Source organism: Balaenoptera musculus, chromosome 2 (assembly GCF_009873245.2).
Source record: "Balaenoptera musculus isolate JJ_BM4_2016_0621 chromosome 2, mBalMus1.pri.v3, whole genome shotgun sequence".
NCBI classification, from domain to species: Eukaryota; Metazoa; Chordata; class Mammalia; order Artiodactyla; family Balaenopteridae; genus Balaenoptera; species Balaenoptera musculus.
This window is the reverse complement of record NC_045786.1, coordinates 41,737,100-41,754,313: the sequence shown is the minus strand read 5'-3', so window position 1 is coordinate 41,754,313 and position 17,214 is coordinate 41,737,100. Positions and strand designations below refer to the sequence as shown.

The 17,214-nt window shown below is 41.8% G+C and overlaps 1 protein-coding gene across 8 annotated transcripts in view; it reads right to left on the bottom strand.

The window, feature by feature from the left end:
* Positions 1 to 5,745: 5,745 nt before the first annotated feature.
* The window catches only part of KLHL25 (kelch like family member 25), a 50,731-nt gene continuing 39,262 nt past the window's right edge, over positions 5,746 to 17,214 (bottom strand). For 7 of the 8 annotated variants that reach the window (XM_036844709.1, XM_036844706.1, XM_036844711.1 and 4 more), the window contains one exon: positions 6,303 to 7,879. The gene's annotated coding sequence lies outside the window, so the exon portion shown is untranslated. Of the gene's footprint in view, positions 5,844 to 6,302; positions 7,880 to 17,214 lie in introns of those variants that run through there. The other variant, XR_005018896.1, reaches the window with a different exon arrangement.

The following is a 17,214-nucleotide window of genomic DNA, read 5'->3' as shown; positions in this document are numbered from 1 at the left end:
TGTCTTCTTTGGAGAAATGTCTATTTAGGTCTTCTGCCCTTTTTTGATTGGGTTGTTTGTTCTTTTCATATCAAGTTGTATGAGCTGTTTGTATATTTTGGATATTAACCCCTTGTCATTTGCACTGTTTACAATATTTTCTCCCATTCCGTAGGTTGTCTTTTTGTTTTGTTGGTGGTTTCCTTTGTTGTGCAAAAGCTTTTAAGTTTGACTAGGTCCCATTTGTTTATCTTTTATGTCTTTTGCCTTGGGAGACTGATCTAAGAAAATATTGCTACAATTTATGACGGAGAATATTTTGCCTATGTTCTCTTCTAAGAGTCTTATGGTGTCATGTCATATTTAGGTCTTTAAACCATTTTGTTTAATTTTGTATATGAAGTGTTCTAATTTGATTTATATGTAGCTGTCCAGCTTTCCCAACACCATTGCTGAAGAGACTATCTTTTCTCCACTGTATATTCTTGCCTCCTTTGCTGTAGATTAATTGACTGTAGGTGTGTGGGTTTATTTCTGGGCTCTCTATTCTGTTTCATTGAACTTTATGTCTGTTTTTGTGCCAATACTACACTGTTTTGATTACTGTATCTTTGTTGTATTGTTTGAAATCTGGAAGGGTTATGCCTCCAGCTTTGTTCTTTTTCCTCAGGATTGCTTTTGCAATTCTGGGTCTTTAGTGGGTCCATGTAAACTTTACGATTATTTGTTCTGGTTCTGTGAAAAATATGGATAATTTGATAGGGATTTCATTAAATCTGTAGATTGCTTTGGGTAGTATGGCCATTTTAACTATATTAATTCTTCCCAATGCAAGAGCATGGGCTATCTTTCCATTTCTTTGAATCATCTTCAATTTCCTTTATCAATGTTTTATAGTTTTCAACATATAGTTCTTTCACTTCCTTGATTAAGTTTATTCCTAGGTATTTTTTTTAATGTGACTTTAAACAGGATTTTTTTTTACTTTCTGATATTTCATTGTTAGTGTAAAGAAATTCAACAGATTTCTTATCCAGATAATCTTGTATACAGATTAATCTTGTATCCTGCTACCCTCCTGAATTCATTTATTAGTTTTAATAGTTTTTTAAAACATCTTTATTGGAGTATAATTGCTTTACAATGGTGTGTTAGTTTCTGCTGTATAACAAAGTGAATCAGCTATATGTGTACATATATCCCCATGTCTCCTCCCTCTTGAGTCTCCCTCCCACCCTCCCTATCCCACCCCTCTAGGTGGTCACAAAGCACTGAGCTGATCTCCCTGTGCTATGCAGCTGCTTCCCACTAGCTATTTTACATTTGGTAGTGTATATATGTCAATGCTACTCTCTCACTTCACCCAGCTTACGCTTCCCCTCTAATAGTTTTTGTGTGGAGTTTTGGGGTTCTCTGTATGGAGTATCATGTCATCTGCAAATAGTGAGTTTTACCTCTTCCAGTTTGGACACCTATTATTTCTTTTTATTGTCTTATTGCTGTGGCTACGACTTCTAATACTATGTTGAATAGAAGTGATGAGAGTGGGCATCCTTGTCTTGTTCCTGAATTTAGTTAGCAGGAAGGCTTTTAGCTTTTCACCACTGAATGTCGTATTAGCTGTGGGGTTGTCATAAATTGCTTTGTTCCCTCTATACCCACTTGGTGAGAGTTTTTATCATGAATGGATGTTGAATTTTATCAAATGCTTTTTCTCTGTCAAGATGATCATGTGGGTTTTGTCTTTTCTTTTGTTAATGTGGTATATCACACTGATTGATTTGCACATGTTGAGCCATCCTTGAAACCTGGAATGAATTCAACTTGACCAGGGTGTATGATCCTTCTTATGTATTGCTGAATTCAGTTAGCTAATTTTTTTTATTTTAAATATTCCTATACTTTTATTAGTCTTATTTATTGATTTTTTTTTCATTGCAGCAGCAGTGGGGGATAAAAGTAAACTTTCTCCACACACAAAGGGTGTCCAATTGACAGAAGTTTATATACGAAGGACGTCTTTCCATTGCTGAATATTTCTCAGTGTGCTTGTGCTGGCTGAAGGCAGCCCCAGCAGGATGCTGCAGTGTAACTTTGAAGTGAATTCTGGTGCCTGGAACCAGCCCAGCATGGACCAGGAGGCATGTTGGAGAGGAATCAGCCCTCCCCGCCCCTACCCAGCAGTTGTACCTGGCTCAGGAACGTTTGAAAAAAAGTTGCCAAGTCCCCCGTTCCTGATCCCCAGCCCCAATCCCAGGCCAAGAAATGTTTACCAGAAGGATTGGGACCATGCCATGTGCCTGGGGATACCACGAGTCCCTGCCACCCGGTGATCCTGATGTGTCCTGCTCACTAGGCTGCCAGTTGCCAAGGTTTGCTAATATTTTGTTGAGGATTTTCGCATCAATATTCATCAAAGATATTGGCCTGTGATTTGTTTCTGTAGTGTCTTTTTCTGGTTTTGGTATCAGGGTGATAATGGCTTCATAGAATGACTTTGGGCTTGTTCCCTCCTCTTCAGTCTTTTGGAAGAGTTTGAGAAAGATTGGTATAAGTTCTTCTTTGTATGTTTGGTAGAATTCCCCAGTGAAGCCGTCCAGTACTGGACTTTTGTTTGCAGGGAGTTTTTTTTTTTTTTTTTTACAGATTCTATTTCACTTCTAGTGACTGGTCTGTTCAAATTATGTTTCTTCTTGACTCAATTTTGGCAGGCTGTATATTTCTAGAAACTTGTCCATTTCCACTAGGTTATCCAATTTGTTGTCATGTAACTGTTCATAGTATTGTAGTATGTTTTTTTGTTTGTTTGTTTTTGTATTTCTGTGGTATCGGTAGTTATTTCTCCTCTTTCATTTCCTATTTTGTTTGTTTGGGTCCTCTTTTTTCTTCTTGGTGAGGCTGACTAGAGGTTTGTTGATTTATCTTCTTTAAAAACCATCTTAATTTCATTGTTGTTTTGTTTTTTTAATCTCTATTTTCTCTCTGATTTTTTTATTTCCTTCCTTCTGCTGACTTTGGGCTTTGTTCTTTTTCTAATTCTTTTAGGTGGTAGGTTAGGTTGTTTGAGATTTTTCTTATTTCTTGAGGAAGGCCCATATCGCTATGAACTTCCCTCTTAGAACTGTTTTTTTTTTTTTTAAAGATCTCAGAAGTCTTCACTGAGGAGGTAGTATTTGAGTTGTCTTTTATTTATTTATTTTATTTATTTATTTTTATATTTATTCATGGCTGTGGTGGGTCTAAGTTTCTGTGCCAGGACTTTCTCTAGTTGCAGCAAGCGGGGGCCACTCTTCATCGCGGTGCACGGGCCTCGCACTATCGCGGCCTCTCTTGTTGCGGAGCACAGGCTCCAGACGCGCAGGCTCAGTAGTTGTGGCTCACGGGCCTAGTTGCTCCGTGGCATGTGGGATCTTCCCAGACCAGGGCTCGAACCCATGTCGCCTGCATTGGCAGGTAGATTCTCAACCACTGCACCACCAGGGAAGCCCTTAGAACTGTTTTGCTGCATCCCATAGATTTTATAAGGTTGTGTTCTCATTGTCATTTGTCTCAAGGTATTTTCTGATTTCCTCTTTGATTTGATCATTAAGCCATTATTTTTTTTACTAGCATGTTGTTTACTCTCCATGTATTTGGTTTTTTCCTGTGATTGATCTCTAGTTTCATACTGTTGTGTTCAGAAAAGATGCTTGAAATAATTTCTATCCTCTTAAATCTGTTGAGACTTGTTTTGTGACCTAGTATGTGGTCTATCCTAGAGAATGTTCCATGTGCGCTTGAAAAGAATGTGTATTCTGGTTTTTTTGGATGTAGTGTCCTGTAGATATCAAGTCTAACTGTTCCATTGTATCATTTAGGTTCTCTGTTGCCTTGTTGATCTTCTGTCTGGAAGATCTGTTCACTGATGCCAGTGGGGTGTTAAAGTCTCCTACTATTATTGTATTCCCATCAATTTCTTGCTTTATGACAGTATTTGTTTTATATATTTAGGTGCTCCTGTACTGGGTGCATATATGTTAACAAGTGCAATATCCTCTTCTTGTGTTGATCCCTTTATCATTATATAATGTCCTTCTTTGTCTTTTTTTTAAACGGACTTTTAATCTATGTTGTCTGATATGAGTATTGCGACCCCCACTTTCTCATCATTTCCATTTGCATGAAAGCTTTTTCCATCCGCTCACTTTCCATCTGTGTGAGTCTTTCACTCTAAAGTGAATCTCTTGTAGGCAGCATATTGTAGGTTCTTGCTTTTTTATCCAGTCTGCCACTTGATGTCTTCTGATTGGAACATTTAGTCTATTGACTGATAGTAATTACTGATAGGTATGCAGCTACTGCCATTTTAAACCTTGTTTTCTAGCTGATTTTGGAGTTCTTTGTTCATTTCTTCTCATTTTTCCTTTTGTGGTTTGATGGGTTGTTTTTTTTGTTATGCTCGAGTTCCTTTCTTTTTGGCTTTTGTGAGTCTATTGTATGCTTTTGCTTTGCAGTTACCATGGTTTTCAAGTATGTTAACTCATAGCTATATCTACTTGCTTTAGACTTACAGTCATTTAAGTTCAAACACATTCTAAAAGTTATAATCACTTCTACAAAAATTTTTTGATTGTATTTTAATGTATGTACTGGTTTATATAAATGATTTTAATCCTCTTATGTATTTGCCTTTCCTATTGTGATTTTCCCTTTCCTATAGATTCTTGCTTCTTTTCTATTTAGAGAAGACCTTTCAATATTTCTTTTTGGTTAGGTTTAGTATTGCTGTATTCTTTTAGTGTTTGCTTGTCTGACTAACTCTTTCTCTCTCCTTCTAGCTAAATGATAATCTTTCTGGGTAGAGTATCCTAGGTTGCAGGCTTTTTTTCTTTCAGATTTTGAATATATCCTGCCACCCACTTCTGGCCTGCAAATTTTCTGCAGAGAAATCAGCTGATAGTCTTATGTGGGTTCCCTTGTAACTGACTCTGTTTTTCTCTTGCTGCCTTTAGAGTCCTCTTTAACTTTTGCCATTTTAGCTATGATATATCCTGGTGTGGGTCTGTTTGGGACTTTCTGTGCTTCCTGTACCTGGATATGTTTCATTCTTTCGGTTTGGGAAGTTTTCATCCATAATTTCTTCAAATACATTTTCGATGCCCTTCTCTTATTCTTCTTCTGAAACCCCTATTATGTGTAGGTTGGCAGGTTTTATATTGTCCCATACATGTTTTCTTCTCTTTTTTTTCATTTGTGTCTTTGTCTGTTGTTTTGACTGGGTGATTTCCATTATTCTATCTTCCAGATCACTTATTCACTGTTTTGCATTTTTAGTCTGCTATTCACTGCTTCTAGATTGGTTTTTATCTCAGCAATTGTTTAATTTTGATTGGTTCCTCTTTATAGTGTCTAATTTTTGTTACAGTCATCCGCATTTCTATCAATAACCTTTCTTAATTACTTTTTTTAATTACCTCCTCTTTGAACTCGGTCTAGTAGACTGGTGAGGTCTGCTTCATTATTTGTTCTTTCACAGGATTTCTCTTGTTCTTTTAATTGGGATTAGCTCCTCTGCTTTTTCATTTTATGTTTGTCTCTACAAATTTAGAAGAAACAATTACCTACTGTAGTCTTGAAGGGGTGTTTTTATGTGGCGCATCCCTGTGTAAACTGTGTGAATCCAATATTTTTGGTGCAAGGGCTGTTTTTGGAATGGATGCCAGCCTCGTCTTTCTCCAAGGTGTGTTGGCCATTGTCCCCTTGATAGGTGGTGTGTTTGATGTTGTGGTGTTCAGGGCCTGCAGTGGGATGTTGGGAAGGGCCTCCTCTTTAATCTGTGGCCGTCACAGCCCTGTCCACATTCTTGAGTTTATGGTTCATAATAGCTGTGAAAATGTGTGAAAAGAGAGCAGGTGAACATGAGCATTAGCATTTGTGTCGTGATAACTGATGCTAGCCACTGGAGTATTGATGCCTGCCTTAACGCTGCTTGTGTTATTTTCACACAATTGAGTGTCAACTGGGGGTTCACAGCACACAAAAGAACACATGGAAATCAATGGAATTACATCTTCAAGTTAGAGTTCACCCATGCACGGATTTTTCAGGAAAAAAGTGCTCAGGATTCTATACATGAGAATCAGTGTAAAGGCTTCTGCTGCTGAAACAATCAATCTGAGGACAGGCAGCCCTCTCCTCTGCGTGCCTGCGGGTGCTTGAGGAAGGTGAATCTCTCTCAACCCCCCAGAGGGGCAGACTGTGAGCCCTGGCTGGTGGGATGGAAATCAGTCTGCTTGTGCCTTCATGTCCCACGAGACTGGCCCCAGCACCCAAAGAAAGCAAGATTTTTCTCAACTCTTTTATTAAGTTAAAAATGGATAAAAGCAACACAACTTTTGGGAAAAGCACCACTATGAGGTCCTCTGTGCTGTGAGATCTGTGCTTAACTCGGCTCAGCAATGCAACAGGCCACAGGGGCCCCTCCAGGCAGTGTGGGCTCTGGACCTGGGGCTGCTGCTTCCCCACCAGCCCCAGGGCCTCCCCAAATCTCAGGCTGAGCCATCTCCTGGGACTAGCCACCTGGCTTCTAGGTGGCTGAGATGAAGCACCGAGAGCAAGAGGTTGGCCTCTCATACAGGTGGGGTCTGTGGGGTCCAAAGAACCTGGAGATGTGCCGTCCGCTTTTGACTTTTTCCCAAGTGGCAGCTCATGGCCTTGCACTGGGGCAAGCGAAGGACCAGCCCAGAAACTCTAACACTAGGTGTGAGGAGGGCTGCTGGCAGGAGCCAACCTCTCCAGAACCCCAGATGCTGAGGTTGTACCTGTGAGGTACCCAATGACTTGGGAGGTGGAAGAAATGAACAAATGGTTGGCAGTTTTCTTGGGACCATTGTTTTTGAGCTCAGGGGGCAAAGGGGCCAGATCCCATTACCAGCTGGAAGGGCAAGATGTCAGAGGACAGCGGGCACTGGATGGGGGGCCGGCATCATGGGCCTTGTCATCCTCCAAGTTGAGATGTGTCCGGCCCTGGTGGGATCTATAGTGGGCACCCTGGAGTCCCTCTGTGGTCCCCAGCTCATATCTGTTGCTGGTCTTGGAGGGTAGCGCCATATTCTAGGGTGACCGTGCTCCTGTCAGGAGATGGGGTCATTGCTGCCTCTTGGGCTGGGCTCTGAGGGGAGGTGATGGGGCATCCCCTGGTCTCCACGTGCATCTGCACCTAGGCACAGTATCCTAGGGTGTAGCTGGCCTGACCAGGAGGTGGTGAGGTCACTGGGGGCAAGGCCCGACTCTGGGGAGGGGCCTATTAACCCTGGGGGTCTGGGTGTCATTTGCTAACGGAGACTGGTGGGCGCCACTGAAGGGTTCCCTCCCTTAATGTGCTGAATTTCTCCGCGGCACAATCTGCTCTCAGCCCCGATGCACCTGTTTCCCAGAGGCCTGGGACATCATCTGTGGGGAGACATTACAACACCAACAGGGAAGCCCTGAGCCAAAGACCATGCTGTCAGTGCTGCCACACCCACCCCTTCAGGGACACCCCCCCACACCCACCCAGCCCCCCCATCCCAGTCCAGAACTTGCTGAAATAGGTGACCTCAAAGCTCTGCAAACGTGTCCTTCTCCCCGAGGCTGAGGGAGTCCTGGCGTCCGTCCACGCCCCCCTTGAAAGGTCCTCTCCCCCGCAAACCACTGCAAAGCAGGAAAGGCCTTGGCCAGACACACAGGGCGCTGGAGACGGATTTTCTTCTCTGAAGCTCAGAGCAGCCCCTGAAGCCGCCCAGAGCTGGTGGGGCCGGCTTCCGGCTGCTCGGAGTACTGGCCTGGGGCTGGGCTGAGCTTCCCGCCATGGCAGACAGGGTCAGGGCCACCGTGCAACAGTGAGGGCTGCAGCCGTGGGGTGGGGAGAAACACACAGCGTCTGTGGAGGAGCGAAAGAGAGAGAATGTGAATCATGCCGACAATGTTCTGTCCTAACCTGGAACCAGATGATGATCAAGAGGCCACAGGGAAGGGCTGGAGCTCAGGCCCTGAGTGGAAGGCCTGGGTGTGAGAACGGAGCTCTCTTGTTTACCAGCAGTGCAGCCCCGAATGGTTCCGTAACCTTCCTGAGGCATGCTTTCCTCACCTAGCATATGGGAACTATTCATGGGTCCATTCAGCCTCTCCAGCCATGTGCACCTGAGCACCCTCAAACCGGCAGGCACCGTGCCAGGCCTGGGGAAACAGGAAGGGCAGACACAGCTACTGCTGTCTCCATGGATCATCCTTCAGTGGGAGAAACTGCAAGCTTGTTCGAATAAATGTATACAGCCATCACACACTAACAAAAGAGCTATACGTGAAAAATAAAAAGTTAGAGATTAGAGAGCCATTTCACACTAGGAATGCTTGTCTGAAGTCCTGGGTGAGAGGCCTCTGTACCGGCAACCTATGAACAAGTGAAACTGAACTAAGTGCAAAGGAAAAAAAGGAGCCAATAAAACATGGAAGAAGGTAGCGTATAAAACAGTGATTAGAGGAGACGGAGACAGGATGGCGGAGCAGGATGTGAGCTCACCTCTTCTTACAAAATCACCAAAATCACAACTGCTTAACAACCATTGACAAAAAATTCTGGAACCTACCAAAAAACATATCCTACATCCAAAGACAAAGAAGAAGCCACAAGGAGATGGTAGGAGAGGCGCAATTGCGATAAATTCAAATACCACGCCCGCCAGTGGGCAACCCACAAACTGGAAAATAATTATACCACAGAAGTTCTCCCACAGGAGTGAAAGTTCTGAGTCCCATGTCGGGCTCCCCGGCCTGGGGGTCTGGCAACAGGAAAAGCCCCCAGAGAATCTGGCTTTGAAGGTTAGCAGGGTTTGATCACAGGAATTCCACAAGACTGGGGGAAACAGAACCTATACTCTTGAGGGTGCAGACAAGGTCTCATGCAAAGCAGGATACAGAAAAAAAGCAGTAACCTCATAAGAGCCTGGGCCAGACCTACCTGCTGGTACTGGAGGGTCTTCTGTGGAGGCAGGGGGCTGTGGCTCACTGTGGGGACAAAGACACTGGCAGCAATAGTTCTGAGGAGTGCTCATTGGCATGAGCCCTCCCAGAGGCCACCATTTCCTCACTAGGACCTGGCCCCACCCAACAGCCTGTGGGCTCCAGTGCTGGGACGCCTCACACCAAATGGCCAACAAGGTGGGAACACAGCCTCACCCATAAGCAGGTGGGCTGCTTAGAGTCTTCCTGAGCACACAGTTGTCTGCTAAACACACCCCTTGACATGGCCCTGTCCACCAGAGGGACAAGACGCAGCTCCACCCACCAGTGGGCAGGATCCAGTCCCTCTCACCAGGAAGCCTTCACAGGCCTCTTAGACAGCCTCATCTACTGGGGGGCAGAGAGCAGAAGCAAGAAGAACTACAACCTGTGAAACAGAAACTGCAATCACAGAAAGCTAGACAAAATGAGATGGCAGAGGAATATGTCCCAGATGAAGGAATAAGATTAAACCCGAGAAGAAAAAGTAAGTGAAGTGGAGACAGGCAGTCTACCCAAAAAAGAATTCAGAGTAATGATAGTAAAGATGATCCAAGATCTCAGAAAAAGGAGGTACAGATGGAGACGATACAAGAAATGTTTAACAAAAACCTAGAAGAACTAAAGAACAGAGATGACCAATATAATAACTGAAATGAAAAATACACCAGAAGGAATCAATAGCAGAATAACTGAGACAGAGGAACAGAGAAGTGAGCTGGAAGACAGAATGGTGGAAATCACTGCCACAGAAGAGAATAAAGAAAAAAGAATGAAAAGAAATGAGGACAGTCTAAGAGACCTATGGGACAACATGAAACGCACCAACATTTGCATTATAGCGGTCGCAGAGGGAGAAGAGGGAGAGAAAGGACCTGAGAAAATATTTGAAGAGATAATAGCTGAAAACTTCCCTAACATGGGAAAGGAAACAGTCACCCAAGTCCAGGAAGCACAGAGAGTCCCAGGCAGGATAAATCCAAGGAGGAACACGCCGAGAGACATAGTAATCAAATTGATAAAAATTAAAGACAAAGAAAAAGTATTAAAAACAACAAGGGAAAAACGACACATAACATACAATGTACCTCCCATAAGGTTACCAGCTGATTGTTTGGCAGAAACTCTGTAGGCCAGAAGGGAGTTGCACCATATATTTAAAGTGATGAAAGGGAAGAACCTACAACCAAGAATACTCTACCCAGCAAGGCTCTCATTCAGATTCGACAGAGAAATCAAAAGCTTTACAGACAAGCAGAAGCTAAGAGAATTCAGCACCACCAGACCAGCTGTGCAACAAATGCTAAAGGAACTTCTCTAGGTGGAAAAGAAAAGGCTACAACTAGAAATAAGAAAATTACAAATGGAAAAGCTCACCGATAAAGGCAAACATACAGTAAAGGCAGGAAGTCATCTACACACAAATATGATATCAAAGCCAGCAACTGTGAGAAGGGGAGAGCACAAATGCAGAATATTGGAAATGCATTTGAAATTAAAAGAAGAGAACTTAAAACAATCTTGTTTATATACAGACTGCTATTTCAAAACCTCACGATAACTGCAAACCAAAAATCTACAATACACAAACAAGAAAAAGCAATCCAACACAACACTAACGTTAGTCATCACATCACAAGAAAAAAACAGAGGAAGATAAAAGAACTAGGAAAACAAATCCAAAACAATCAACAAAATGGCAATAAGGACATATTGATAATTACCTTAAACGTAAATGGATTAAATGCTCCAACCAAAAGACAAATACTGGCTGGATACAAAAACAAGACCAGAGTTACCAGAGACCCACTTCAGATCTAGGGACACATACAAACTGAAAGTGAAGGGAGGAGAAAAGGCAAATACTAACAGCCATAAAAGAAGAAATCAACAGTAACAGTAATAGTGTGGGACTTTAACACCCCACTTTCATCATTGGAGAGATCATCCAGACAGAAAATCAATAAGGAAACACAGGCCTTAAATGACACATTAGACCAGATGGACTTAATTTATAGAGTATTCTGTTCAAAAGCAACAGAATACACAGTCTTCTCAAGTGCACATGGAACATTCTCCAGGATTGATCACATGCTATGCCACAAAGTGAGCCTTGGTAAATTTAAGATAACTGAAATCATATCAAGCATCTTTTCCAACCACAATGCTATGAGATTAGAAATCAATTACAGGAAAAAAAAACTGTAAAAAACATAAACATGTGGAGACTTAAACAATATGCCACTAAACAACCAATGAATCACGGAAGAAATCCAAGAGGAAATCAAAACATACCTAGAGACAAATGACAACGAAAATACGATGATCCAAAACCAATGGGATGCAGTAAAAGCAGTACTAAGAGGGAAGTTTATAGCAATACAATCTTACCTCAGGAAACAAGAAAAATCTCAAACAAACAACCTAACCTTACACCTAAAGCAACTAGAGAAAGAAGAACAAACAAAACCTAAAGTTAGTATAAGGAAAGAAATCATAAAGATCAGAGCAGAAATAAATGAAATAGAGATGAAGAAAACAATAGAAAAGATCGATGAAACTAAAAGCTGGTTCTTTGAAAAGATAAACAAAATTGATAAACCTTTAGCCAGACTCATCAAGAAAAAAAGGAATAGGGCTCAAATCAATAAAATTAGAAATGCAAAAGGAGAAGTTACAAACAACACCACAGAAATACAAAGGATCATAAGAGACTACTACAAGCAACTATATACCAATAAAATGGGTGACCTAGAAGAAATGGACAAATTCTTAGAAAGGTACAAGCTTCCAGATGGAACCAGGAAGAAATAGAAAATATGAACAGACCGATCACAAGTACTTAAATTGAAACTGTGATTAAAAAACTCCTAACAAACAAAAGTTCAGGACCAGATGGCTTCATAAGCAAATTCTATCAAACATTTAGAGAAGAGTTAACACCTATCCTTCTGAAACTAATCTAAAAAACTGCAGAAAAAGGAACACTCCCAAACTCATTCTATGAGGCCACCATCACCCTGATACCAAAACCAAAGATACCACAAAAAAGAAAATTACAGGCCAATATCACTGATGAACATAGATGCAGAAATACTCAACAAAATACAAGCAAACCAAATCCAACAATACATTAAAAGGATCATACACCATGATCAAGTGGGATTTATCCCAGGGATGCCCAGATTCTTCAATATCCGCTAATCAATCAGTGTGATACACCACATTAAAAAACTGAAGAATAAAAACCATATGATCATTACAATAGAGTCAGAAAAAGCTTTTGACAAAGTTCAACACCCATTTATGATTAAAAAAAAAAAAAACTCTCCAGAAAGTGGGCATAGAGGGAACATACCTCAACATAATAAAGGCCATATACAACAAACCCACAGCTAACATCATTCTCAACGGTGAAAAACTGAAAGCATTTCCTCTAAGATCAGGAACAAGACAAGGATGTCCACCCTCGCCACTATTATTCAACACAGTTTTGGAAGTCCTAGCCATGGCAATCAGAGAAGAAAAAGAAATAAAAGGAATCCAAGTTGGAAAAGAACTGTCACTGTTTGCAGATGACATGATACTATACAGAGAAAATCCTAAAGATGCTACCAGAATACTACTAGAGCTCATCAATGAATCTGGTAAAGTTGCAGGATAGAAAATCGATACACAGAAAACTGTTGCATTTCTATACACTAACAAGAAAAGATCCAGAAAGAGAAATTAAGGAAGCAATCCCATTTACCATCACATCAAAAAGAATAAAACACCTAGCTAACAAAAGATCAAGATGAAAAAAAAAATTAATTACATGGGACTGAGTGAACTGATGAGGATGAGTATAATTTTTGTGACTTTCTGTCTGAATTAAAAAAAAAAAAATCCCACAAGGACTCAGAGGCAAAGAATATACAAATCAATTTTCACTGCAAAGTAAAGGAGCTGTTACAGTGGAGGATTACTGGACTGAATGTCAATATTATGACATAGTATGAGTGTGTTTCATGTTTGGTAATTGCAATCATTGTTGCTTTTGTTGTGGTCATCCATGTACAATGCTTGGTGTCAGTCTATTTATCTCTTGTAAAAATAAAATACAGTGTGTGTGTGTGAAAAAAAAAAAAAAAGAACATTACTGTTCAATCAAAACAAGATGATTTGACCGATTCTTTTAAATGATTGAGAATCATTTAGGTAGAAGTTGGAAACCTTTTTCTGCAAAGATTATAGAGTGAATATGTTAGGCTTTGAGAATCATAGGGTCTCTGTCACAGTACTCAGCTGTGCCACTGTGGTGTGAAAACAGCCGTGGACAAAACAATGTAAATGAATGAGCTTGGATCTGTTGCAATAAAACTTTATAGACACCGAAAAAAAAAAAAAAAAAGAAATCATTCCTTTGATGAACTAGTGATGATAAAAATAAATAAAATTGTAAAGTCAGGATAAGCAATAGAAAAGCAGAATATTATTAGTCACAAAATTATTATATATAAATTCTTATCATCCTAACTATATATTTATTGTAATGACCATAATAATGTACACGTGTACAACATTTTATGACTTTAAGTCAAATGCACACTTTGGCATGCCTAGAACAGCCAAAAAAAAAAAAAAAAAAAAAGAATAAAACACCTAGGAATATACCTACCTAAGGAGACAAAAGACCTGTACTCTGAAAACTATAAGATGCTGATGAAAGAAATCAAAGCTGACACAAACACATGGAGAGATACACCATGTTCTTGCATTGGAAGAATCAATACTGTCAAAATGAGTATACTACCCAAGGCAATCTACAGATTCAATGCAATCCCTATCAAATTACCAATGGCATTTTTCACAGAACTAGCACAAAATTTTTTTAAAATTTGTATGGAGACACAAAAGACCCCAAATAGCCAAAGCAATCCTGAGAAAGAAAAATGGAGCTGGAGGAATCAGGCTCCCTGACTTCAGACTATACTACAAAGTTACAGTCATCAAAACAGTATGGTACTGACACAAAAACAGAAATACAGCTCAATGGAATGGGATAGAAAGCCCAGAAATAAACCCATGCACCTATGGTCAATTAATCTATGATCAAGGAGGCAAGAACATACAATGGAGAAAAGACAGCCTCTTCCATAAGTGGTGCTGAGAAAACTGGACAGCTACATGTAAATGAATGAAGTTAGAACACTCCCTAACACCATACACAAAAAGAAACTCAAAATGGATTAAAGACCTAAATGTAAGTCCGGATACTATAAAACTCTTAGAGGAAAACATAGGCAGAGCACTCTTTGACATAAATCACAGCAGTATCTTTTTCAATCCGTCTCTCAGAGTAATGGAAATAAAAACAAAAATAAACAAATGGGACCTAATCAAATTTAAAAGCTTTCGCACAGCAAAGGAAACCATAAACGTAAAGACAACCCACAGAATGGGAGAAAATACTTGCAAAGGATGCAACCGACAAGGAATTAATCTCCAAAATTTACAAACAGCTCATGCAGCTCAATATCAAAATAACAAGCCAATCAAAAAATAGGCAGAAGACCTAAATAGACATTTCTCCAAAGAAGGCATACATATGGTCAAAAAGCACATGGAAAGATGGTCAACATCACTAATTATTATAGAAATGCAAATCAAAACTACAATATCACCTCACACCAGTCAAAATGGCCATCATTGAAGTCTACAAACAATAAATGCTGGAGAGGGTGTGGAGAAAAGGGAACCCTCCTACACTGTTGGTGGGAATGTAAATTGGTACAGCCACTATGAAGAACAGTATGAAGGTTCCTTAAGAAACTAAAAATAGAACTACCGTATGATCCAGTAATCCCACTCTTGGGCATACAGTTGGAGAAAAACATGGTTCGAAAGGATACATGCACCCCAATGTTCATTGCAACGCTGTTTACAATAGCCAGAATACGGAAGCAACCTAAATATCCATCAACAAATGAATGGGTAAAGATGTGGTACGTAAATATAATGGAATATTACTCAGCCATTAAGAAGAATAAAATAATGCCTTTTCCAGCAACATGGATGGACCTGGAGATTATCATACTAAGTGAAGTAAGTCAGATAGAGAAAGACAAACATATGATATCGCTAATATGCAGAATCTAAAAAAGTGATACAAATGAACTTATTTACAAAACAGAGCCACAGACTTAGAGAACAAACTTATGGTTACTGGGAGTGGGGGAAGGGCTGGGGGAGGGATAGACTGGGAGTTTGGGGTTGACATGTACACACTACTATATTTGAAATAGATAACCAACAAGGACTTACTGTACAGCACAGGGAACTCTGCTCAATATTCTGTAATAATCCAAATGGGAAATGAATTTGAAAAAGAATAGATACAAGTATGTGTATAACTGAATCACTTTGCTGTACACCTGAAACTAATACAACATTGTTAATCAACTATACTCCAATATAAAATAAAATTTTAAAAAATAATAAAATAGAATATATAATAAAAAAAGAAAAAAAATTAGAGATTAGAAAGAGGACTTTCTTTTACTTTGGTGGAGGGTATGGGAAGGAGGTAATATTTAACCTGAGACCTGCAGGACAGACAGGAGTTTGCCAGAAAGGCAAAAAGCACTCCAGGCATAAGGAATGGCATGTGCAAAGGCCTGGGGGTAGGAATCTGGTATTGATATTTTTGAGAATCTGAATGCAGGCCAGTGAGGTGGAAATGGTGAGAGAGGGAGGGCAGACATGGTCAGAGAGCAGGGGGAACAGACATGGTCACGGCCAGTCAGGTCCCAGGAAGAACAGTACAGCTGTGGGCAGCAGCCAACGCATTCATTCCTGCACTCGACAAATATTTACTGCACAGCCTATCAACCCAGACCCTGCAGGACAGATGCAGTGGTGAATGAGGTCAGACGGTCCCCACGGTCATGAAGCTCACACTCCAGTGCTGGGTTCTCAATCAGTGTGGCATCTGCTCTGAGCTTCGCATTTTCCTGTGGAAAATGAGGACAGATACCTGCCTTCTCCCAGAGAAGGATAGAGCCATCTAATGCACGTGAAAGGCTTAGTGTAGAATGTCCTGGAAGCAACGAAGAAAACGCAGCTGGCCAGTGTGATCATTTCTAAAGCCTAACCCACAGAGACAGCTCGGCATAACCTAGCCCGACTCCAAGCAGAGATGTGGCCGTGGACCTGTGTCCAGGAGGTGGTGCCCTTGGCTGGGGTAGCAGCTCCTGAGTTGATCACCTAGTGGAGAAAGGATACAGCAGGCCCAGGAAGGACCTAGAGGGGTGGGGAGCGGGGAACACTCAGGACAGCGATGGGCGGACTGCCCACTCAGCCTCCACAGGCAGACACACCCCTGTGGGACTCTATTTTAAAAACAGGTTCTCTGGAGGACCGGGGGAGGGAGCTGGGGGTTCTTGCCAAGGGTGTTCCCCACTCCCCACCCATCCACAATGCCAGACGGCACACTTACTCTGGCCAGCTCTCTGAGTGCCACGGGCTCAGAGGCAGCCCTAGACCAAGGAGGCAGGTTTGTGCCAGGGGACACAGATATGTCCCCCTGCCTCCACCCACACCGAGCTGCCCAAAGGGGTCTCACGGCGGCTCCAAAAGGGAAAAGAGAAGGAGTCCCCTGCACAGGCGGGCTGAGCTCCCCACAAACCTGCATATCCAGCCATCCAAGAGGCAGAGGGAGGCAACACAACTTCCACAAAGCGTCAGTTAGCGGAGACCGCATTCTCGGTCTCACGTCTTTGGGTGTATTTCACCTGTACAATTGTTAGCTTTGCAGCTGTGAAAGAGCTACAAACACAGGGAGCTTACATCTAGTTGTAAGTCTGTACGTATTTAAGTAACATTATAATGAAAAAAATTCAAGCAAGCACTGGGACCTGTGGACCTGTTTCCTTCAAGTGGGATGCGCCCCTCATTCCCAAGGCGTCTGGAAGGCGGACTCAAGCTCTGCTGGAAGCTGGTCGAGCCCAGGGGGTCAGCAAGCTCCCAGATGCATGTGGGCTGGGCAAGGCGACCACTGTGTTCTCAGTGGGGCTGGTGAAGGGCCCCCAAATCCCTCCAAGCTCCTCACAGGCCCCTAAACATCCTGAGAAGCTCTAAGGTGGTGAACCCAAAGCTTGGGGGCCTGCCCCCGCACCCCCCCCCCACCAGAACACCAAGCAGACATGGGGTTCCCCTCGGGGCAGGCCCCAAGCC